At 42.8% G+C, this 25,217-nt stretch overlaps 1 protein-coding gene across 23 annotated transcripts in view; it reads right to left on the bottom strand.

Moving 5' to 3' along the window:
- The window catches only part of PKNOX2 (PBX/knotted 1 homeobox 2), a 369,700-nt gene that overhangs the window by 110,211 nt on the left and 234,272 nt on the right, over positions 1-25,217 (bottom strand). For 12 of the 23 annotated variants that reach the window (XM_077249565.1, XM_077249575.1, XM_077249579.1 and 9 more), the window contains exon 4: positions 12,185-12,289. The exons of the other annotated variants lie outside the window; for them this stretch is intronic. The gene's annotated coding sequence lies outside the window, so the exon portion shown is untranslated. The remainder of the gene's footprint in view (positions 1-12,184; positions 12,290-25,217) is intronic. 23 annotated transcript variants of the gene reach the window in all.

Below are 25,217 nucleotides of genomic sequence, written 5' to 3'. Positions count from 1 at the left end.
GACCCTACGTCTTTTTTGTTCTGGATTCTCTGTAAACTAACCAGTAAAGGCTAAGCAAACAGCTAAGAGCTGTTATTAATAACCTGGGAACCTTTTGGGATATTGTCTCCTTTCCCAGATTAGTAACATCAGCCCCAAGCCTTGGGCTTTCCCTGTGCTGGTTAGCAAAATTAGCCCAAGCCAATTTTTCCATTTCATTTTTTAATTTGAAACACGATGTACACAGTGGGTGCTGAATACAACTCTCATCATTGTTGCCTGGTTGTGCTGATCTCAAGGAGATCAGGCAACAATGAGAGCTTCCTTCAACACCCCTTACCTGGGAAAAGCGAGAACTGTATGGCTTTTTTCCTGGCACTGATGCTTGTCACGCTGATGACACCCGGATGTAATCAGTGTATCAGTGAATGAGACATTTTGCCGCCCGTGCCGATAGAAAAAAACTAACGTCTGCAGGTTTTTCACACTGTCCATGTGAAAAACCTGACGTGCCCACCACCATTGAATACAATGGGGGTTTGTGTCTGTATTTGCGGTCCTTAAAAAATGGACCGCATACAGACATGAAAAATGGATGTCTGAAGGGGCATAAAACTATATGCAGTGGGCTCCGCCTAGTGATTGCCCCCATGAAGGCATCTCACAATATAGAATTTAAATACATTGCACTGTGCAAGCACAATACACGAAAACTATGGGATTTTAAATATTAGTAACACCCTAGATTTAAACATTAAAAGAACTGCACTGCATACATCATTGTAAAACCCACAGGGCAGCGATATGGAAGCATGAACTACACAGAAATAAGCTTCTGTGCCCACTTCCAACATCGCTGAAATATGAAGAGCTGGTGGGGAATAGGCCTCACCGGAGACCTGACTCACACCCCGGACCTGTCCTGAATGATCACAAATAACAACCTCCTTTTTGATCTCTCAGAAACCTGCAGAGCGTCCATGATAAGCTTTGATCATCGTAAACTCTTGAGACCAGACCTAGCTACAATGCCCAAATACAAGTGCCCCATTACAAAGAGGGTCCACAGTGGCCAAAAGAGGCTACTTTAATTATGAACCGTGGTGAGCCAATCCATTCCTGCCTTGCGGGCATTTTGTTTCAGGAGTAGTCATTATTTTAAATTAATTCTTCACGGCCACAGGCTTTTACCATGTGAGGAGTCTCAAGTAACCAGCCTTATTAATTGGATAACCTGACGTCCTGTGTGATACCACTCGGGGAGTACAAGTATATACAGTACATTCACAAGTCGCGAACTTAGTGAAAATACAAGGTGCTCATGTGGAAATCTGACATTGCACATTGAAGTCTGTTCACACCAGGCTAGTGGTGAACATTGATCGTATTCAATGGGAAATCTAAAATCTATTCGTCAAACACATCAACCTCTAATGGGCCTAGTATACTCAAAAACAGTCCTCTTTTGGCCAATACGTGTCCACATACCATTTTTCCTGATGATCGGGATCGTGTCACTGGCCTAAAGTCGTGAATTCATAAACCGTCACAGATGTCCATTTAGATCACATTATTCACACTTGTATTTCAGTAAAACCGCACAGTAATGACACCAAAGTATAAAAATAATAATAAAGAATTTATATAAATATATATATATATATATATATAATATATTATAATTGATGGACCACCACGTGTGCGATATTTGTAGTGAAAAACCACTAGAAAATGGAAACCAAAGCTCCCGACATAAGGACCTGAACCAATAAGAACAGGACAGGGAATATTGATAATATTAATTAATTTATTTTATTAAGTGACAATAGTGACAAACATTAATTGGAAATATATAGACATAAAATTAAATATAAAAATACATATATTAGTAAAAAGATTTTTGTGCACACTAAAAGCCGCAACACTTATAGGGCAAGCCAGATCCTCATAATGAGTTATAGCATGTATGGCACATTATCCCAATATACACACTAAAAAATATAATAAATAATAAAAAATATATAAAAATATATAAAAAAATTATGTGTATAAAAATCAATTTGTGCCAGTGATATAAAGATATCACAAAAGAACTCCAAACAATTCACTCTCAAATATCAAAGTGACCATGAAGAAAATATACATAAGTGCTATGTGCAAGAGTTAAACCACCATTAAGATTACATAAGGTGCAAATCGTTGTTAGTTTCCCTTCTCTGTGTCCATGTTGTTCCTGCTGTTGTGCGCATGAGCGCTCGGCGGTCTGGTGTCTGGGTCGCGGCGTTTCTGTGTCCTTGGCAACGCCATGATCATACCATGTGCGTCCGGTCACGTGACGCTGCGTCCCGGACTTCCGGTCTGTTCGGGCGGCTCATGCGCCGCACAGACGGCGGGGATTTACATCAGCACATCCACAATATAAAGACATCTCTGGTCATGTTGCATACACACTCCCCCTGACGAAGGACTGCGTGTCTGAAACGCGCGTCGGGGTGCACACTAATCAGCCGCTGGCAGCCTGGGGTCATTCCCTTGCTTTACCATTGTAAGTAATTGGCATTTTTCCATAGGCACATAGCACTTTTTGGCCTTTTGGTCATTTTTTTGCACCTTATGTAATCTTAATGGTGGTTTAACTCTTGCACATAGCACTTATGTATATTTTCTTCATGGTCACTTTGATATTTGAGAGTGAATTGTTTGGAGTTCTTTTGTGATATCTTTATATCACTGGCACAAATTGATTTTTATACACATAATTTTTTTTATATATTTTTATATATTTTTTATTATTTATTATATTTTTTAGTGTGTATATTGGGATAATGTGCCATACATGCTATAACTCATTATGAGGATCTGGCTTGCCCTATAAGTGTTGCGGCTTTTAGTGTGCACAAAAATCTTTTTACTAATATATGTATTTTTATATTTAATTTTATGTCTATATATTTCCAATTAATGTTTGTCACTATTGTCACTTAATAAAATAAATTAATTAATATTATCAATATTCCCTGTCCTGTTCTTATTGGTTCAGGTCCTTATGTCGGGAGCTTTGGTTTACACTTGTATTTCACAGTTTCTGACTTATTTGTGACTCCGGATTTCAGCCACATGGCTTAGTCTGGCATTGTGTGCCATTTTCTGACCTTACAGGCCGGGTCCAGATACGACACCTGCGTTCTGTTATCACACGATTTTGGCAGAAGATGTCCTGAAGGAATAAAAAAGGCAAGACTCCGGATTGTGGAAAAATTAGCACCGCTGTGGAAATCTGGAAGCTGATGTTTCAAAAGATTGATCCAGAAATTCAGAGTAGATTATATGAACCGTCATTAACACTAAGCTTCATCCAGCGCAGGAAACTTTTTTTTCCATCGTAATTGTAAAATCTGTGGTTTTATTTTAAAAGATTCCTAATGAGCAAACGTTCATCTGGCAAATGGGAGGATGAATTCACCAGATGACCTAATGGCGCCAGTATAGATTAAGACGTAAAAATGTGACTTGGACTCTGCACCAGTCCCATTGGGGCAAAATGGTCCGAAAAACTGTCACAGGTAGCGGCTTTACACAGAGGCAGGAATGTGGCTATTTAGGCTTACATCGGATTTTGGCTATTAATTGAAGGTGGCATGTCTTTCCCAAAGAACGCCTCGTAGTCCTATAGTAGAGTATACAGTTGTGTGAAAAAGTGTTTGCCCCATTCCTGATTTCCTATTCTTTTGCATGTTTATCACAATTTGATGTTTCAGATCACCAAACAAATGTAAATATTAGACAAAGATAACACAAGTAATCATAAAATGCAGTTTTTAAATGAAGGTCATTTTTATTAAGGGAAAAAGAAATCCAAACCTACCGTGCCCTGTGTAAAGACATGATTGCCCCCTAAACCTAATAACTCGTTTGCGATAACTGACAATGAGTCTTTTACAACACTCTAGAGGAATTTTGGCCACCCATCTTTGCAGAATTGTTATAATTCAGCCACAATGGAGGGTTTCCAAGCATGAACCGCCTTTTTAACCCCTTAATCCCATATGACGTACTATCCCGTCAAGGTGACCTGGGACTTAATTCCCAGTGACGGGATAGTACGTCATAGCCGATCGGCCACGCTCATGGGGGGAGCGCGGCCGATCGCGGCCAGGTGTCAGCTGACTATCGCAGCTGACATCCAGCACCATGTGCCAGGAGCAGTCACGGACCGCCCCTGGCACATTAACCCCCGGCACACTGCGATCAAACATGATCGCGGTGTGCCGGCGGTACAGGGAAGCATCGCGCAGGGATGGGGCTCCCTGCGTGCTTCCCTGAGACCCCCGGAGCAACGCGATGTGATTGCGTTGCTGCGAGGGTCTATTACCTCCTATCCCTGCAGGCCCCGGATCCAAAATGGCCGCGGGGCTGCATCCGGGTCCTGCAGGGATTACTTCCGGGTGCAGACCAGGCTCTGGTAAGCCTGCAGCAATGAAAGCAAGATCGCCGATCTGACAGAGTGCTGTGCAAACTGTCAGATCGGCGATCTGTGATGTCCCCCCCTGGGACAAAGTAAAAAAAAAAAATTTCCACATGTGTAAGAAAATAAAAAATAAAAAAATTCCACTATAAATAAATAAATTAATTAAAAAAATTATATATAATTCCCATAAATACATTTCTTAATCTAAATAAAAAAAAAAAAACATTAAAAGTACACATATTTAGTATCGCCGCGTCCGTAACGACCCAGCCTATAAAACTGTCCCACTAGTTAACCCCTTCAGTGAACACCGTAAGAAGAAAAAAAAAAAAAACGAGCCAAAAAACAACGCTTTATTATCATACCGCTGAACAAAAAGTGCAATAACACGCGATCAAAAAGATGGATATAAATAACCATGGACCCACTGAAAACGTCATCTTGTCCCGCAAAAAACGAGCCGCGACACAGCATCATAAGCAAAAAAATAAAAAAGTTATAGTCCTCAGAATAAAGCGATGCCAAAATAATTATTTTTTCTATAAAATAGCTTTTATCATATAAAAGCGCCAAAACATAAAAAAATGATATAAATGAGATATCGCTGTAATCGTACTGACCCGACAAATAAAACTGCTTTATCAATTTTACCAAACGTGGAACGGTATAAACGCCTCCCCCAAAAGAAATTAATGAATAGCTGGTTTTTGGTCATTCTGCCTCACAAAAATCGGAATAAAAAGCGATCAAAAAATATCATGTGCCCGAAAATGTTACCAATAAAAACGTCAACTCGTCCTGCAAAAAACAAGACCTCACGTGACTCTGTGGACCAAAATATGGAAAAATTATAGGTCTCAAAATGTGGAGAAGCAAAAACTTTTTTGCTATAAAAAGCGTCTTTTAGTGTGTGACAGCTGCCAATCATAAAAATCCGATATAAAAAATGCTATAAAAGTAAATCAAACCCCCCTTCAACACCCCCTTAGTTAGGGAAAAAAAATAAAATTAAAAAAATGTATTTATTTCCATTTTCCCATTAGGATTAGGGCTAGGGTTAGGGTTAGGGTTAGGGCTAGGGTAAGGTCTAGGGTAAGGGCTAGGGTTAGGGCTAGGGTTAGGGCTAGGATTAGGGTTAGGGCTAGGGTTAGAGCTAAAGTTAGGGTTAGGGTTGGGGCTAAAGCTAGGGTTAGGGTTGGGGCTAAAGTTAGGGTTAGGGTTGGGGCTAAAGTTAGGGTTAGGGTTTGGATTACATTTACGGTGGGGATTAGGGTTGGGTGTGTCAGGGTTAGGGGTGAGGTTAGGGTTACCGTTGGGATTAGGGTTAGGGGTGTGTTTGGATTAGGGTTTCAGGTAGAATTGGGGAGTTTCCACTGTTCAGGCACATCAGGGGCTCTCCAAACGTGACATGGCGTCCGATCTCAATTCCAGCCAATTCTGCGTTGAAAAAGTAAAACAGTGCTCCTTCCCTTCCGAGCTCTGCCGTGCGCCCAAACAGGTGTTTACCCCAACATATGGGGTATCAGCGTACTCGGGACAAATTGGACAACAACTTTTAGTGTCCAAGTTCTCTTGTTATCTTTGGGAAAATAAAAATTTGGGGGGCTAAAAATCATTTTTGTGGGAAAAAAAGATTTTTTATTTTCACGGCTCTGCGTTGTAACCTGTAGTGAAACACTTGGGGGTTTCAAAGTTCTCACAACACATCTAGATAAGTTCCTTGGGAGGTCTAGTTTCCAATATGGGGTCACTTGTGGGGGGTTTGTACTGTTTGGGTACATCAGGGGCTTTGCAAATGCAACGTGACGCCTGCAGACCAATCCATCTAAGTCTGCATTCCAAATGGTGCTCCTTCCCTTCCGAGCTCTGCCATGCGCCCAAACAGTGGTTGCCCCCCACACACGGGGTATCAGCGTACTCAGGACAAATTGGACAACAACTTTTGGGGTCCAATTTCTCCTGTTACCCTTGGGAAAATACAAAACTGGGGGCGAATATATCATTTTTTTTTATTTTTTTTATTTTCACGGCTCTACGTTATAAACTGTAGTGAAACACTTGGGGGTTCAAAGTTCTCAAAACACATCTAGATAAGTTCCTTAGGGGGTCTAGTTTCCAATATGGGGTCACTTGTGGGGGGTTTCAATGTTTAGGCACAACAGTGGCTCTCCAAACGCAACATGGCGTCCCATCTCAATTCCAGTCAATTTTGCATTGAAAAGTCAAATGGCACTCCTTCACTTCCGAGCTCTGCCATGCGCCCAAACAATGGTTTACACCCACATATGGGGTATCAGTGTACTCAGGACAAATTGCACAATAATTTTTGGGGTCCAATTTCTTCTCTTACCCTTGGGAAAATAAAAAATTGGGGGCGAAAAGATCATTTTTGTGAAAAAATATGATTTTTTATTTTTACGGCTCTGCATTATAAACTTCTGTGAAGCACTTGGTGGGTCAAAGTGCTCACCACACATCTAGATAAGTTCCTTAGGGGGTCTACTTTCCAAAATGGTGTCACTTGTGGGGGGTTTCAATGTTTACGCACATCAGGGGCTCTCCTAACACAACATGGCATCCCATCTCAATTCCAGTCAATTTCGCATTGAAATGTAAAATGGCGCTCCTTTCCTTCCGAGCTCTGCCATGCGCCCAAACAGTGGTTGACCCCCACATATGGGGTATCAGTGTACTCAGGACAAATTGTACAACAACTTTTGGGATCCATTTTCTCCTGTTACCCTTGGTAAAATAAAACAAATTGGAGCTGAAATAATTTTTTTGTGAAAAAAAGTTAAATGTTCATTTTTATTTAAACATTCCAAAAATTCCTGTGAAACACCTGAAGGGTTAATAAACTTCTTGAATGTGGTTTTGAGCACCTTGAGGGGTGCAGTTTTTAGAACAGTGTCACACTTGGGTATTTTCTATCATATAGACCCCTCAAAATGACTTCAAATGAGATGTGGTCCCTAAAAAAAAATGGTGGTGTAAAAATGAGAAATTGCTGGTCAACTTTTAACCCTTATAACTCCCTAAGAAAAAAAAATTTTGATTCCAAAATTGTGCTGATGTAAAGTAGACATGCGAGAAATGTTACTTATTAAGTATTTTGCGTGACATATCTCTGTGATTTAAGGGCATAAAAATTCAAAGTTGGAAAATTGCGAAATTTTCAAAATTTTCACCAAATTTCCATTTTTTTCACAAATAAACGCAAGTTATATCGAATAAATTTTACCACTATCATGAAGTACAATATGTCTCGAGAAAACAGTGTCAGAATCGCCAAGATCCATTGAAGCGTTTTAGAGTTATAACCTCATAAAGAGACAGTGGTCAGAATTGTAAAAATTGGCCCGGTCATTAATGTGCAAACCACCCTCGGGGCTTAAGGGGTTAAGGTTATACAACCACATCTCAAATTGAACTAAGGTTATGACTGACTAGGCCATTCCAAAGTCTTAATTTTGTTTTTCTTAAGCCATTCAGAGGTGGACTTGCTGGTGTGTTCTTGATCATTGTCCTGCTGCATAACCCAAGTGCACTTCATCTTGAGGTCACGAACAGATGGCCGGATATTCTCCTTCAGGATTTTTTGGTAGACAGCAGAATTTTTAGTTCCATTTACTACAGCAAGTCTTCCAGATGCAGAAGAAGGAAAACAGCCCCAGACTATCACACTACCACCACCATTCTTTTATTGTTGGTATGATGTGCCTTTTTGAAATTCTGTTACTCCTACGCCAGATGTAATGGGACATACACCATCCAAAAAGTTACAGTTTTGTCTTGTCAGTCCACAGAGTATTCTCCCAAAAGTCTTGGGATAATCAAGATGTTTTCTGGCAAAACTGAGTCAAGTCTTTGTGTTCTGATTGCTCAGCAGTGGTTTTTGTCTTGGAACTCTGCCATGCCGGCCATTTTTGCTCAGTCTCTTTCTAATGGTGGAGTCATGAACATTGACCTTAACTGAGGCAAGTGAGGTCTGTGGATGTTGTTATGGGGTCTTTTGTGACCTCTTGTATGAGTCGACTCTGCGCTCTTAGGGTAATTTTGGCTGACCACACCTGGGAAGGTTCCCCACTATTCCATGTTTTCGCAATTTGTGGATCATGGCTCTCAATGTAGTTCACTGGAGTCCCAAGGCTTTAGAAATTACTTTATAACCTTTTCCAGACTAACAGATCTCAATTACTTTGTTTCTCATTTGTTCCAGAATTTCTTTGGATCTCAGCATATTTAGCTTTTGAGGATCTTTTGTTCTACTCCACTTTGTCAGGCGGGTCCTATTTATGTGATTTCTTGATTGAGAACAGGTGTGTCAGTAATCAGGCTTGGGTGTGGCTAGGGAATGTGAACTCAGCATCCCAATAATATGATTAAACCACAGTTAATTTGTGTTTTAATGGGGGCGGCAGTCACTTTTTCACACAGGGCCCTGTAGGTTTGGATTTATTTTTCCCTTAATAATAAAGACCTTCATTTATAAACTGCATTACCCATTAGTAATTTTAGTGCTCTAGTCGCTGCCTCCGTTCTGGAGAAACTGAAGTTTAATGAAATATATTGTTATTTAGGATGCACCCTGGATGTGGCCGAGAGGCTCAGAGAGGTGTTTCACCTGCTGGTTTTGCATGCTCTGCCTTCCTCATTTTATATAGATTTTTTTAATAGATTTATATAAAATTGACTGTGGAAATTCCATGTACTGGCGTACACTCGACAAAATCATTCAACAGAGATATGGGATAATAGAGGACAGTAGTAAAATACAAAGTAACGGAGTGACACCGGTGTGAATCTGCTCGCTCCACACGTTTCAAAAAAATAAAAAAGTGAAAGATACAGCCATATCCTTCCGATGTAAGGAGGTTCAGTTGGGTCCCCCCTAGCCCTCTGTAAGGAGTTATATGCGGTCATAAATGTGTTGACTATTTTATGTCTTTACTTTCTGCACTTCATGGTACAGTGGTATTTCCATTTCACTTGCCACCAAGATGTCAGATAAAGCATCTCTGGATCTGCCGTAAATGCTGCTCCTGGGTTAAAGCACCAATTGTAAGTGAAAGGAAATGACTGCCCCGTCAGACCCACCTTCCCCTATTGAAGTGCACATAAAACAAAAATAATAAAAGGAAAAAAAAAGTAATTGACTTTTTTTTTAATAAACGTTTTAATGCAGTAACTTTATTGCCAATCAAATTTGACAGAGCTCATTAAAGCGTTGTAAGCCAAGATCCTGGATATAGAGGCGGATTCTGGCAGTGCTTTAAACGCGCTCCTTTATAGAAAGCATTAACTCGCTTTGGGCCTTGAGTTCGAAATGAAAGTCATGTCCATAAAAAGTGGAAGAAGTTGCTTTTATTTCAGTGCCGTGTAAGTCGGGACTGGGTTCACTGTGTTAAAATGAAACGAGAGCGAGGTTTACGGTGCTCACTAATAAATACTCTGCGGACGTAGAAAACATGTTCCCACTTTATGAAACGCCGAATACCATTTTGGGGAGCGAATTACATTAGCAATAATTGTGCCTGTTAAGGGTTTTATTTTGTTTTTTTTTGGCAGCGGATCTCGTGGTATTGTGTTTAAGATGCGAGATATGGAAAGCCCTTTTGCTGTGTGACGCGGGGGCAACATCTCAGGGTCGGGTCCGGCTGCACCTAATGCTGAAATTGTGATGACAGCTGCCAGTGTGACACGGCCGACAACTGGACCCAATACTAATGCAACGTTACAAAACACACATTTGATAAGGGGTGCACATCCGCATTTCCAGATATTTACATTGGAAACATATCAGCGCGTAGTTTGCGATGTAAAGGGTGAAATGTACTCCTGCCATGCACCAAAAATGCACCTTTATTTCGCGGTTTTAAACAGCTTCATCTATGCAAGCAAAAATTGAAAGTTTTTGCAGCAAAGTTCTTGGTTATACAGTAAAAACCATGATACAACCGCCACATCTCTGAATGAACTCTATGACTACGTACAGAAAAGATGGGTCAGAAAAACGAAGGACGGTAAAGATTTATTATCACATACTGTACGTCCGTGCAGAACTTGGGCTCTATCAGGAGTAAAGGAAACAAAATGGTGCCGAATGTGAACATTTACCTGTCGGATGAAGTTGGCAGATAAGGGGCAGCCTCACTAATCAGCTAATCGCCGGAGCCACCGAGCACTGGACATGCTGCACCCTCTCTCCCTTCGCTTCTATGGCAGAGTACCAGTCAGTCTGCTCTTTAATAGGGGTGCCAGGACCTGGACCACAACCAGTCATGCATGTGTACCAATATGTCCAGGGTGCCGTGCCATTAGGCCATGGGCGCCATTTTCTACACCACTAGGTTGAAATTTTGCTTTAAAAATTGTGGAAAGAATTTAATTTCAAGAATCACAAAACTCAAGATAGAAGTCGTCTGAACATGCAGATTTCAGAGGGATCACCCGACCGTCTCTCCTGATAGATGATGTTGGGGGGCGTAGTATTGACAGGTTGGACTTCAATCGCCCAATTCTTTTATTCAGCGGGGAGACATCAGCAGACATAATTCTGGCAGTGGCTCTTGAAGTGGGGCGCAAGTATTTCTGTGTACAGGTGAGTTCGAGTGAAAGCTGCCGGACCAATGATCATTGGGATGACACCCATCTAAGGGGAGGTGAAGACACTTTAATAAAACGTGGCATGTAACCACAAAGTTGTTTTGCCTACAAATGGTCTTTCTATTATTTCTGGTGGGTGTAGAAGGTTCACCCCTTATGTATATAGCCATTTTAAGTCCAGATATTTTTGCACTTTTCATGGCTCTTTATCTCGGAGTATATATCATTAGGACTGGAACTGGTCCAATATTGTCCAGAAGAGGATTCACCTCCCAGTTGTCTTTAGATAACTGAAGTTTGAAAAAGCATTACAGATAAAGAGCGGTCATTGGGGCCGTACGCTCTCCCTGTATGCAGATACCAGGCTCATTTTCATCCACTTTGCATATTAGAAGTCACAGGATGTTTGGGTTCCTTGGAAAGACATTAGATCGATGTAGATGAATCACAGAAGCGCTGATAATGCAGAATTCTCACATCAGAGATACGACCAGTGAATGTAAATGTATCCGCGTCTTCATTGTGTCTTACAATGAACTCTGATCCGATCTTAATCATAAAGATGGTGTCGGACAAGGAGCCCGCACAGGAAGCTTATTCTAATCGTTCCTTCCAAAATTTACTCTACAGTTCTAATCATTTCCGACAAGTAATAAAAGGAAATGCCGGCGATAAATGAAGACTCTGCGTTGCGCAAAATTCTAGGAAATCGGCTTGTTTTAGGGGTTTGCAGATGTGTCACATATTTCATCTTATTCAATGCACAAAATGAAATCCATATTGGATATCTGCATTATAAAATGCCACACCGCAAATTATAGGTCAATATTTGTGCAACTTGTGGATAAGATTTCTTAGACTCTTAGAACAAGGACTCCCTACCCCAACCCTATTAACGTAGGTACCTTAAAATGTGTTTTCCAAAACAGCCATTTTCTTTATCTATATACCCCATTTACACTTTCCCAATGGGAGGCCCAATGGACTTGGAGGCTCCATTTTCGCCAGGGGTGGACAGTGTTGAAATTTAATAGATAGATGATCTCGTTCTATCAAAGCAAGAACGATAATATAGCCCTTAAAGGTAAATGACCATTGCTGGCGGATTGCAAGTAAAATTAGGTTTTGTACCGTGCAGAGTGTCACGTGGAGCAGAAGATCTGGGGAGTTTCCTGTAAACTTCTTAGTTGTCTGACAGATGATGGAAGTCGACACTCTGGTGATTATTCCATGCACCTAAGAAGAAAAACAGAACAGCAGTCTGTGCATCAGTGTCTGCAGTGACTACATGGATTTAAGGCAAATGCAAAAATCAAGTTACACTGGTTGCACAGAGACATTTGCTTGCCATCTAATAGGTGATATGAACATTGGATGACGTCGGTCAGAACACCTACGGTTGTCTAGTGTCACAGTCTTCTGCACAGGTAGACTTCTGGGCGCTGGTTTACATGAGCTGATGTAGACTATATGGGGACAGACCATTGCTAATACTATTGATCTGTGTCTTTCAGTTTGCACATTGTCAGGAGAACATCCACATCCTAAGTGATGACTCTTATTAGGCGATATAAAGCGTGTGATCGGCCATTGGTTAAATTGCTGCCATGTTTACATAGGTCATTGATCGGGGACGAGAGTTCCTATTAATACTCATTCGCCCACTTATCATCCCACGTAGCAGAGTCACTACATCTGGGTAAAAGGATGAAGGAGGAAAGCAATGTCGCCCACTTTCCCCTATCAGGGGCACCACTAGAATGGCTTGGCTCTGGTGGTTGGAGGAGACTGCAGAAGCGTTACCTGCATATCCGAGCGACTGGTTTACTGCACATCTTGAGCTGGTGGTGTCGGACAAGGAGCTCGCACAGGAAGCTTATCCTAATCGTTCCTTTCCAGTTTTACTCTTCAGCTCTAATAATTTCCGACAAGTAATAATAGGAAATGCCAGCAACAAATGAAGACTCTGCGTTGCGCCAACATCTAGGATAGCGGCTTGGTTTAGGGTTTGCAGATTTGTCACAAATGTCATCCGATTTATTGCAAAAGACTGAAATCCATATTGGACGTCTGCACTATAAAATGCCATGCTGCAAATTATAGGTCAATTTTTGTGCAACTTGTCGATAAGATTTCTTCGACTCTTACCCCATCCTTATTAAGTTGGTTATCTGAAAATGTGTTTTCCAAAACAGCCATTTCCTTTACCCATATACCCCATCTACACTTTCCCAATGGGAGGCACGATGGACTTGGAGGCCCAGTTTTCGGCAGGGGTGGACAGTGTGGACATTTAATAGATGATCTTGCCCTACTTTTTTTGTTTGCATTTATTGCACCATGAAATAAAATACTATAAAGATGAGAGTTCTGTGGTTACAGGAGACATGACATGTTCAATCTGCTACATGGCCCTTGAGACACGGCATCACCCGGACACACTTGCTCTCATAGTTTAGGTGGATACAGATTACACGCCGCCCTCAATTAGATCAAACAGCCGGGAATCAATGTGACGGGATCTACATTATACCGAGCACATGCATTTTTTTTTTTCAGGATCCCTCTGTATGGAGTAACACGGACTTCTGAGCTATTGTGCACAAGTATAGCTGATGAATACTATAAATGGCAGCACAGGGCAAGTCTGATGTATGTGCCAGAAGCTTCCCTGCTGCACACAGTAAGCCAACCCTGCAGAAATCGCGTAAAACCAGTCTACATCTTACAGGTCTACTATACCTGTCCTAATGAAGAAAGAACAACCATTAGACATTAAAGATATCAAGAAAAAAATGGAGTACTAAGTCCACAAATAATTAAAAGAGTATAGCTTTAATAGAATACATGATCAGTACAAAAACATCAAAAAATGATAATAGTAATGTACACAAGTAAACAAGAGAGACACAAAAACAGCAAAAGATCAGGTATGCGCGTTTCGGTGCACCTTGAAAAAGCTCACGCAAAACGCGCGTTGGTGGCGGAGTGGTGCATGTTCCGGTCTGAGCGGCAGTATGGGTAAGCACTTTGGGATGAGGGGTTAAGCATTTGGAAACATGGTATTTACTGGGATTGATGGCATTGGTTTCCGTAAATATTGATGTTTAATCTCCTATACCCCTATATTTTGAACTTCTAAGCACTAGCACTTTATGCAATACCCCTGTTCCGATTCAGCTAGGACACATATACCACCACATACCTGATCCCTTGCTGTTTTTGTGTCTCTTATTTACTTGTGTACATTACTATTATCATTTTTTGAGGTTTTTGTACTGATTATGTATTCTATTAAAGCTATACTCTTAATTATTTGTGGACTTAGTACTCCATTTTTTTCTTGATATCTTGGTTGTATTGAGGAGTGTCCTATTTTGTTTGCTGTTTAACCGATCCACTTGATGATTGGGTTGTTCGGTACTGACTACAAATGGTTCTTTTGATGGTCTATATGTAAACCATTAGACATTGTAGCATTAATAGTCAGATTTACAGTTATGGTTCTGCCATCTGTGATTGCCCCAAACAAGTGCAGACCGGCAGCGGCCACAAGCTCGCTCCTCAAAGTCCAACTCCCTCACCGCTCCTCAAAAAAAAACACCAAATGTCAGCACATCAATAAAAACCAAGAACATTTCCAGAACCATTAGTACTCATTATGACCACATGAAAAGTTTCCACAAACAGCTGAATGCCAGTCACAGCCGTGGCCCGAGCGGAGAGACCTTGGCAGTCATTTCAATGCGCGGTGCTTGCAGTCGCCTTTTCTGGCAGGGTCCCGGTGGAGCTCATTCTGAGCTTATTTTCTGCACAGGCCTCTAAAGGTGAAGACTTGAAGACTGAAGCCACAGCAAACTCCTTGGTTGCCAGGAGCTGAATGAGGTCAGTGCATCTCGCGTGGAGTCAGGAGGTTTGCGCACGGTATAGAGAGGCTCATGATGCAGACGTTTGGCTTTATGTGATCCCTCCCAGGTGTAAGCAAAGCTGCTGAAACCAGCAATGTAACAACATACTGTCAACACACGTTACAATTTATCATCCCTTGGCAAAGGCAACACATTCATCTCTACAGAACACAGAAATAGGAACCTTCAGCAGCACCAAAATGTGACGCATCAAAAGTTACTAATCGTTAGTGCCGAATTTACACCGGATTATCGAGATTACAGACAGACAAGGCTGAGGGAAGAGGCGCCAATTATGTGCTGCAAAAAGTATGAGCGACATTTGCAATGAATGAATGTGGACCATCCATACTGCCCTGATCACAAAGAAATCCTGGCCCAAACTCATCCCTACAGAATTACTGCAATATTCTGCGGTGATTCCACACGATATATGCCGATTCACAACTATCACCGACGCGCTGCGCAGGGCATGGTACATTACACGGCTCCCCCAAGATTCACCTCTACATCCAGCCGTGCTCCAGGGATCACCCCCAGAATCACCTCTACATCCAGCCATGCTGCCGGGATCATGCCCAGAATCATCTCTGCATCCAGCTGAGCTCCCGAGATCATGCCCATAATCACCCCTACATCCAGCCGCACTCCCAGGATCACCCCCAGAATCACCTCTACATCCAGTCACGCTCCCAGAATCACCTTTACATCCAGCCGTGCTCTTGGGATCACCCCCAGAATCACCTCTACGTCCAGCCACGCTCCTGGGATCACCTCTAGAATCACGTCTACATCCAGCCACGCTCCTGGAATCATGACCAGAATCACCTTAATGTTCCAGGGATCACACCCTGAATCACCTCTATGCTCCAGGGATCACCCCCAGAATCACCTCTTCGTCCAGCCACGCCCCTGGGATCACCCCTAGAATCAAATCTACATCCAGCCACGCTCCCAGGATCATGCCCAGAATCACCTCTATGCCTCAGGGATCACGCCCAGAATCAACTCTACGTCCAGCCATGCTCCCGGGATCACACTCATAATCACCTCTACATCCAACCACGTTCCCGGGATCACCCCTAGAATCACCTCTACATCCAGCCGCATTCCCAGAATCACCCCTAGAATCATCTTTACATCCAGCCGTGCTCTCGGGATCACCCCCAGAATCATCTCTACATCCAGCTGTGCTCCCGGGATCACCCCTAGAATCACCTCTACATCCAGCCGCACTCCCAGAATCACCCCTAGAATCAACTCTACATCCAGTCACGCTCCCGGATCATGCCCAGAATCATCTCTACATCCAGCCACGCTCCCGGGATCACCCCTAGGATCACCTCTACATCCAGCTGCGCTCCTGGGATCACCCCCAGAATCACCTCTACATCCACCGGCGCTCCCCGGAATCACCCCTAGAATCAACTCTACATCCAGCCATGCTCCCAGAATCACTTCTACATACAGGCGTACTTTCAGGATCAACCCTACATACTACACAGGCGTCTCTCTAAGTGTAATGGTCTTCCTACTTTTCTTCACCTGTATTACATGTGCGATAAAAACTTACTATAATGCTCCTGTGCAGTATGTCTACGCAAGGAGAAGCGGGGGCGGCCCTTTGCCTCTCCACAAGAAGTGGTCCTTCTTTTACATAAATTATTCAAAATTAAATTATTCTCACCTTTGTTACCTCTATCCCCATTCACTACTGTCCCTTCTTTTGCAACAGAGCAATATATTTGCATGAATAAATTGCCATTTTTATCAAATCTATTTCTTGCTCCTTACTATATATTAATTCACATTCTGAACATCATTCAGCGATTTGTACAGGTCATGTGTGAAGAAGGAACATGCCTGTGAATCCTGTGCCAATAGCCTTTCCTAACTCCTCCATGCATACGCTCAGTTCGTACATGCGTGTATTCTGAGAGAGACGAATATCCCGTTACCACACCCTTTTGTCCAGACCCCTCTCTATCTTCCAGACCTATCTGGCAGTGAATAATGCCAGAGAACCAATGAGTGGGCATGTTCAAATTCAATATATCTCACCCTCCTTTTTCACCAGTGATATAAGCTAAATGAACATCTGCAGAACATCCTATGGTTAAACAATCTCCCCAGAAGCAACGTGTTCAGGCAGTAAGTCTAATGTGAATGGTCTCCTACCCTGCTCTCTGAAGACAATGATATATGAGTGCTGACCTGGTGTATATAGTGTGATATAGCGCTACCTGAGTGTGTTGGAGGACACTCGCTTGGCAACGGGATTAAAGCACTCAGGAACGGTTTCTCACAAAAACAGTCTATTTGTTTTATTTTGCACTCATAAACCGCACCACAAACAGTTCATTATATACACCCATGTAACATAATAACCACCGACAGTCTGTTCCAATGGCAGATACTTCTCTGCCCATAACCCCCTTTATCTGACGTTACCTTAAAGGAGCTCTGGCTCCACACACTGACTCCTGTCAGTCCTGGTTCCCAGGGAAGCTGCCTAACTGGGATCACCGTCCTTGTGACCAGGGCAGATAGTCCAGACCCGCAGAAGGAACAATAGGTTCCCCAACACGGTAGCCGTTCCAGGCTATCCAGATATGGCCCCTCCGTGTGCTATTCAGGAAGACTAGTCCCAGGAACTTCCAACACACAGGCCTTCAGACCATAGCCTCACCAGGTGCTTCCAGGAATCCAGTCCACTCCAGGACATTCCAACACACAGGCCATCCAGGACTTTACACACTGACCATTCCGGTCCATACACTCCGGTAACTACCCCCCCTTTTGGGAGGTGTGTGTGGTTAGCCATTCCCGCCCAGCTCTCCAACTATGTAAGCCTCCCCTTAAACTAAACAAATACTTGTGAAACTACAGGTCCCAGAACAACAATACTGGCTTACAGCGCAGACTCCCTCTGCGACACATACCGGCCATTTACAAACATGCCGGACCCCGTTTCACAAACGCAGTTACGCCTCCATGTGTATCCTGAGGAGCCCACACAGTGCCCCCTGGCTGCATCATGGGTCACTGGCACTGCATCACAATAGCAAAAGCTGAAAACTGACCGTAAGCATCAGTGCGCACAGGTACATCACTGCAGATACAGGGATTCCCATTACAATATGTATTTAAGATTGTTTTCATTTACAAAGAATAACAATGATGCTGCAGTGATAAGAATTTGCTCTGAATATTCCAGTCTAAGAAGCACTGGAATCTCAGGGATTTCAATGGACTGTCAATAATATCAGGCAGCATAGATTGCACTGCCCCTTAGTAAGTAGTCAGGTGTTTCCCACCCCGTAATAGGAAGGATTCATCCCAGTGTCATTAGTTGCATCTCGGCGCCTGCGGTCTACAGATCCAGGTGTGCTTCTAGATGTAGCATCCACTTTAATAGAGAACCGTGCTGATTCATTGCAGCAAACGGGCCCAGAGGCTCCAGAGCGGCCGCTCACAACAGCCATCAGCCAACATTTCCCCCAACGCCTAATTAACAGCCAGGCTGACAGTGCTTCATCTCCATGGGAGGCCGCGGCTATGGCCTGGAAACATAGTGAAAGAGACAGAGCGGGTGTCTCTTAGGGAAAGCAACGCCATTCCCAATACTCCTATGTGCCTGCGCGCGGAAGGAGGGAGGATTTATTAGAGTATACATTTGCACAACTGCAAAAAGCTCTGAGCAGTTTCCCCACCCCTCGGAAATGCTTAAAATATACTACAAAATAATGATTCCTTAGAAACTCCGGGAGGTGGAGAATATATCCAAGGCCTCCACGCAGAACAGTGAAGGGAAATCTGAAATCCAAAAGTAAGGCATCTAAATGTGGAACCAACCTCCAGAACAGAGTCCGGAGGCTGGAAAATGGCCCAATCCCCAGCAGCACCAGGTACGAGTGTCTGAACACATTTATGGCAGCTGTGGGGACGATATGCCCAGCTATAAAAATAGAAGCCATTTCCAGGTAATGGATCCAAGATGAACACATTGCTAATGGCAGAAAAGAGCATTCTGTTGTAATTCTGTTCTAGCATCACATGTAAAGGGAATCTGTCCACCCGGCAGGGGGTAATGGCCCAGACACAATGGGGCAGAATTACTGCAGAAAATCTGCAACATCCAAAACATATCCAAAACCGCATCGTAGGAACGTAGAATAGCATTAACAACTTTAATACCTTAGTTTCATAACACTTGGGTACAAGTCTGCTTGGGATCACAATAGTCTTGTTTTTTGGTTTTCGGCACTATATTTCCGTTTAATTATTTTTGTTCTTTTTTTCTCCTTTGTGTATAATTAGCAATCGAACCTGTCTGGACCTTCTACTTCTCACAAGTGAAGGTTTGTTACACTTGTATACAGTAGACCATCTTCTACAAGATTCGTTAAGACTTCGCCCGCCAGTCTAAATTAACGGGACTGCTGGAGTAAGATGTGCCCAATTCATAAAGGGGAGCCCGACAATTTCCACCAATGAAAAGTCCATTTTGGGGAAGCTGACGCAAAAAAACTCCAAAAGGCATTTTTCCTTATTGCAACATTTGACTTTTTTTTTAAGCCAGAAAAAAATGGCAAACACACCTTTCTAATTCGGTCCCACTATGTCCTGGTGGTTTGCTACAATGTATCAGTGCTGACAAGAGCCATCGGAGACAAGGCTGCACAGGTGAGATACAATTATAGAGCTGTACTCAAAAATGGCTGAAAACGGTCAGTGCTTCACTAGTGAAAAAAAAGATTAACCAGTTTTACATTCAATTTAGATCAGTTTTCCATGGACTTATAGCAAGGGACCGAAGGGCGACTCGTCTGCAAATTATGATGAAAGCAGGACCTGCTGTAATTCTCTAAACAGATAATCCATGTGGGAAAATCGCAGGTTTATACTTTAGGAGGTTGCAAGTGCTGCTGTGAAACTCGTCAGACCACTGTATCCCACCAACTTCCTCCGATGGTGCAGAGGCAAAGCAATGTCTGCCAGCAACACAGCGGGCGTTCAGTCCTGACCGGAGGTGCGACCTTGCCAAGCAGGAAGCAGAGAGGAAGAAGAGCGGTGCGCTCCTGAAGAAAGAAAACACAACAACCCTCTAAGCCTTCTCTACATACAACTGGACGCCCTACTATGGTGGCTTCACATGCAGCATGTCCAGCCATGATTTTCATGCAGACAGATGTTATCTGCAAGTCAACAAATAAAAAAAGAAATTGGTGTTTATTGCGTTTAAAATTTGTTTGTTCTATTTGTGTATGGATATTTTGGGGCTTATTTTTTTCACAAGATATAGCTTTCCTATAGGCTTCTCTATATAGAAAAAATATATATTTATTTTACTGAAAGCTTGCTTTACAATCATGGCTTCTTTTTGCAAACCAATAAAAACTCAACAAAAAAAAAGTATGAAAGACGCCTCAAGTAGATTCCCACAAGTGAATAAGATTTACAGCCTGATCTGCACAAGAGATCGGTAAGCAGCAGCATGATCGTGGTTTCACAACGTAGATTATTAGATTATTTTCAGACTATACAGATTATACAGATTATACAGATTATAAATGAACTAAAAATGAGTAAATTGTTACATTAAGATGTTGTACAACAGAACCGTGTTAATGAGAGGCAGGGGTCACTTTAATGCACCCATAATACGCCGCCATTCTCTGTAGTTTTAGGGAGAATCATCGGCCAAGTCCACATTTCCATTTGGGATCAGTGTGTATCTGAACCAGTTGAAACTAAAAAGGATCAAACAGAAAAAAAAGCTCATTTGTAACAGACCTGCCAAATGGATCTGTTTAAAGTGAAATTTTAGTACCGTCTGGTGTGTTTTTTTTTTTTTTTTCTTTTTCAATGTTTAAGGCTATGTGCACACGATGCGGATTTGCTGCGGATTATTTTTCCGCGCAGAAACGCTGCAGATCTGCACTGTGATGTACAGTACAATGTTATTCAATGGGAAAAAAAAAATAGCTGTGCAGATGGTGCGGAAAAATCAGTGTGGAATTGCTGCGGATTTTAAAGTGCATGTCAGTTCTTTTGTGCGGATCTGCAGCGTTTGTGCACCCCTCCATGATAAAAATCCGCAGTGGCAAAATCCGCAGAAAATCTGCACAAAATCCGCATCAATTACGCATAAAAACCTCACAAATTTCGCATAAAAACAGCGGCAAATCCGCGGCTGCGGATTCTGCCAGGAGATGCGGATTTTGTGCAGAAAATCCTGCACCTCTTTTCTTACGTGTGCACATAGCCTTAATCATATTCCTTTTTTCTTTATTTTACTAGAATGGTCTTTTAAAACAGATCCGTTATGCAGAAAGCATATAATTAATGACCATGAAGATCCATTTCCCATTAGCTTTAATGTAATAGAAAAAATTAATTAAAAATTATTTTGGACCAGATTCCTAAATGTTTTGGCGCAATTTAAAAGTTGAAATAAAATTGAGCTTTTTTTTTTTTTTTTTACAAAAGTAGTTGTTTACAAAAGTAGGCAAAGCTGGGGTCGGACGGGGCGTGATAGCGTGCCCCTGACCAACTCCTGATAATTTACACCACTGGTGGTGTACATTGCGGAAGAAATGTATTCCTGTCCCTGACTGGAGTAATATATCCGGTAGGTGAAGGATGCACTAATTTCATTACAAAGTGCACACACCTTAATGAATTTGGTGAATCAGCAGCGCACAGTTCCTCAAAAAAAGTGTGCAAAACACCAGTCTTGATGACTCGGGGCCTTGTGCCCATTCAGTCTGAAATCCGACTGAAGGTAGTGAGGTTTTTTTTCAATCTCTTAAAAAAAATGTAGCGGATGGAATAGATGCAAATTAAAACATTTTTCCAAGAAGAGCATGCATGGCTTATAAGGGTACGTGTCCACCTTCAGGATGGCCGGCGGTTTGGACGGAGCGGCAAACCCGCTCCGCCCTAAGCCCCGCCCCCTTCTGTGACGCGATGATGCTGGATGTGTTCATTGCACACATCCGGCATCATCGCACCCCACACATAGGGCCCTGTGATATACCTTGTGGCGGTGCAGCGTCGCCGCAAGGTACACGGACATGCTGCGATCTTAAAAGACGGTGCATGTTACCACGCATAGTGGAGACGAGATTTGATAAAATCCCCTCCACTATGCTGTAACATCTGGACGCTGCGTGTTTGACGCTGCGATTCTCCGCAGAGTCAAACACGCAGCGTTTCCTGAACGTGGACACATACCCTTAGTCTCCTCATCACTCTGACGTGCCAGGCCTGGCTCGTCCCTCTCCACAAGGAGAAACATTAGACCACAGTCCAGAGACTCAAACCTAGCCAAATCAGATCTCATACTTTGCACTTATGTGGGGTAGTACCCCAAAACATTGTGTCTGCAAACTGAGATTGTGGTTTGCCTTTAATCCCAAGTCATATTGCAAGGCTCGTTAAAGGGTATATAATTACTTTTAGGGTCGCTGCTTCCAATAGGAGATGGTAGAGTTCTACTCCTCTGTGAAGAGACAATTTGCATATTTAAATTTCCCAGAGCAGCATGCATGGCTTATAAGTCTCCTCACTCTGACATGCCAGGCTTAGTTTACCACTCACCACAAGGAGAAACATTATCCCTTAGACCCCTAGGGGGGAAAGTCATAGTTACTCACCGATAACGGTGTTTCTCGGAGCCCATGACAGCACTACGGAGAGAGGGGATCTGCCCTTCAGGGACATGAAACCTACAGATAATAGGGTGGTACCTCTCCCTCGCATCAGTTGGTTTACAGAGCATCGGAGGACCTCCAGGTTAGTTACAACAGAGAGAAAATCATATTATAACATTTCTTAAAAAAGGAACCCCGTGCCTAGACTATATTATATAAATTATATAAATCATATGTAATTAAAGGTGCTCACCGCACTCGTGATGGGAGGGAATAAGCGAGTGCTGTCATGGGCTCCGAGAAACACCGTTATCAGTGAGTAACTATGACTTTCTCGGTCCCCCATGACAGCACTATGGAGAGAATTGCAGAGACTAAGCTTAGGGAGGGACCACCGCCTCGAGAACCCTTCTCCCGAAGGTCAAGTCAGACACAGAGGCTAGATTTAATCTATAGTGTCTAAAAAAGGTTGATGGTGATGACCAGGTGGCCGCCTTACAGATTTGTTCTATTGATACCTCTGACCTCTCAGCCCATGAGGTAGCTACTGCTCTTGTGGAATGCGCTCTTATACCATCCGGGATCGCATTCCCCGTGGATGAATATGCCAACGCTATTGCCTCTTTTATCCACCTTGCCAAAGTACCTTTAGATGCCCGGAATCCTTTTCTGGGACCCTGAAAACAGACAAAGAGCCTTCCTTCCTATACTCCCTGGTGGAATCTAGACATCTAGATTATGGAAGTTCTGCTCTTTCTCATTTCTGGGGTTTGGGCAAAAGGACGGCAGGGATATTTCTTGTGACCTATGGAATTTTGATGCCACTTTTGGCAAATAGGCCGGGTCAGGTCTAAGAGTGACTGTATCATCCAATATTTTTGTAAAAGGTGGGTTAGAGGATAGGGCTTGAATATCGCTTCTTCTGCACGCAGATGTTAAGGCTACCAGAAGAATGGTCTTAAGTGATAGTGTTTTTATGGGAATCGTGTCTATGGGTTCAAATGGAGGACCAGAAAACGCTGAGAGGACTAAGTTTAAGTCCCATGGGGGTATCTTTTGGGTAACTACAGGTTTTGATCTTGTTACCGCTTTAATGAATCTTATTATCCACGGGTTAGCCGCAATATTTTGGTTATAGAGTGCTCCCAGGGCTGCTATCTGTACCTTAAGAGTACTGACCGCTAACCCTTGTTCCAGACCTTTTTGTAGGAACTCAAGTATTTTATTAATTGAGGGTCCCTCCTGGATTTTTACTTTGGAGACAGACAAGAATTTTTTCCATGTTTTCCCATATATTTTAGTAGTAACAGGTTTTCTACATTTTAACAATGTAGCAACTAAGTTGTCTGAGAAGCCCCTTTCTTTTAATAGTCCCCGTTCAAAAGCCAGGCTGTCAAATGCAAGTTCGACTCTTGTGGGTGGAAGATCGGTCCTTGCTGTAGTAGGTCTGGCAAATTCGGTAGGACTCATGGGTCTGAGACCGATAGCATCCTTAGCCAGGAAAACCATGTCCTTTTTGGCCAGAACGGGGCAATAAGGATCCTTTTTGTTTTGTCTTCTCTGACTTTCCGAATGACTGCCGGAATCAGAATGATTGGCGGAAAAGCGTATGTCAGCTTGTGGGTCCATGGGATCAGAAAGGCATCCAGAGCCTGGGGATTCCCTTCCGGACTCAGTGAGCAAAATTTGCTTACTTTTTTGTTTTTGCAATTGGCGAACAAGTCTATTGTTGGAGTTCCCCACATTCCTGTGATCTGGTTGTAGATAGACTGATTCAGGGACCACTCGCCTTGTTTCAACTGGGTTCGACTCAAGTAATCTGCTTTCTCGTTTTTTGAACCCTGAATATGTAGCGCAGAAAGGGACAGTAGATTTTTTTCCACAAGGCTGATAATTTTGGCAGAGGAACTCATCAGTGACCGAGACCTTGTTCCTCCCTGGTGATTTATATATGCTACTGTCACTATGTTGTCCGAGAAAATTCGGACATGATGTCCCCGAATGTAGGTTAGGAAAGATAGAAGAGCACGATGCACCGCCCAAAGTTCTTTTTGGTTTAAGGATGCTGACAGTTCCTGAACTGACCAGTTGCCCTGAGCCACTCTGTCTTCCATGTGGGCCACCACCCCCTGGGACTCGCATCGGTTGTTATTACCCGAGATATTTTTGGTACCCAAGGAATTCCTTTTGAAATATTCTGGTTCTTTCCCCACCAAAGAAGGGAATGAATAACTGAGGAATTTAGGATGACCCTGCTTTCCAAATTGTTTTTTTAATATTAACTGCCATTCTAGCATGTGCCACTGAAGCTCCCTTGTGTGGAATTGTGCGAAAGGTATCGCTGGCAGGCATGAAGATAGAGAGCCCAGCAGTGACATTGCCCTCCTTAGAGTCATGGAGGGGTTTTGTAGAGTTTGTGCTATCATGGTTAATATTTTGTCTTTTTTGGGGCCCGGGAGTCGGCATTCTTGAACCAGGGAGTCTAACGTCAGCCCTAGGAACTCCTGTACTTGACAGGGTTCCAACTTTGATTTTTTTATGTTTATGAGCCAACCCAAGTAGAATAGTCATTACTCTCGGTCTCTCTGTTGTCTGCAA

Source organism: Ranitomeya variabilis, chromosome 4, assembly GCF_051348905.1.
Source record: "Ranitomeya variabilis isolate aRanVar5 chromosome 4, aRanVar5.hap1, whole genome shotgun sequence".
Classification (NCBI taxonomy): Eukaryota; Metazoa; Chordata; class Amphibia; order Anura; family Dendrobatidae; genus Ranitomeya; species Ranitomeya variabilis.
This window is presented reverse-complemented; position numbering and strand designations above follow the sequence as displayed.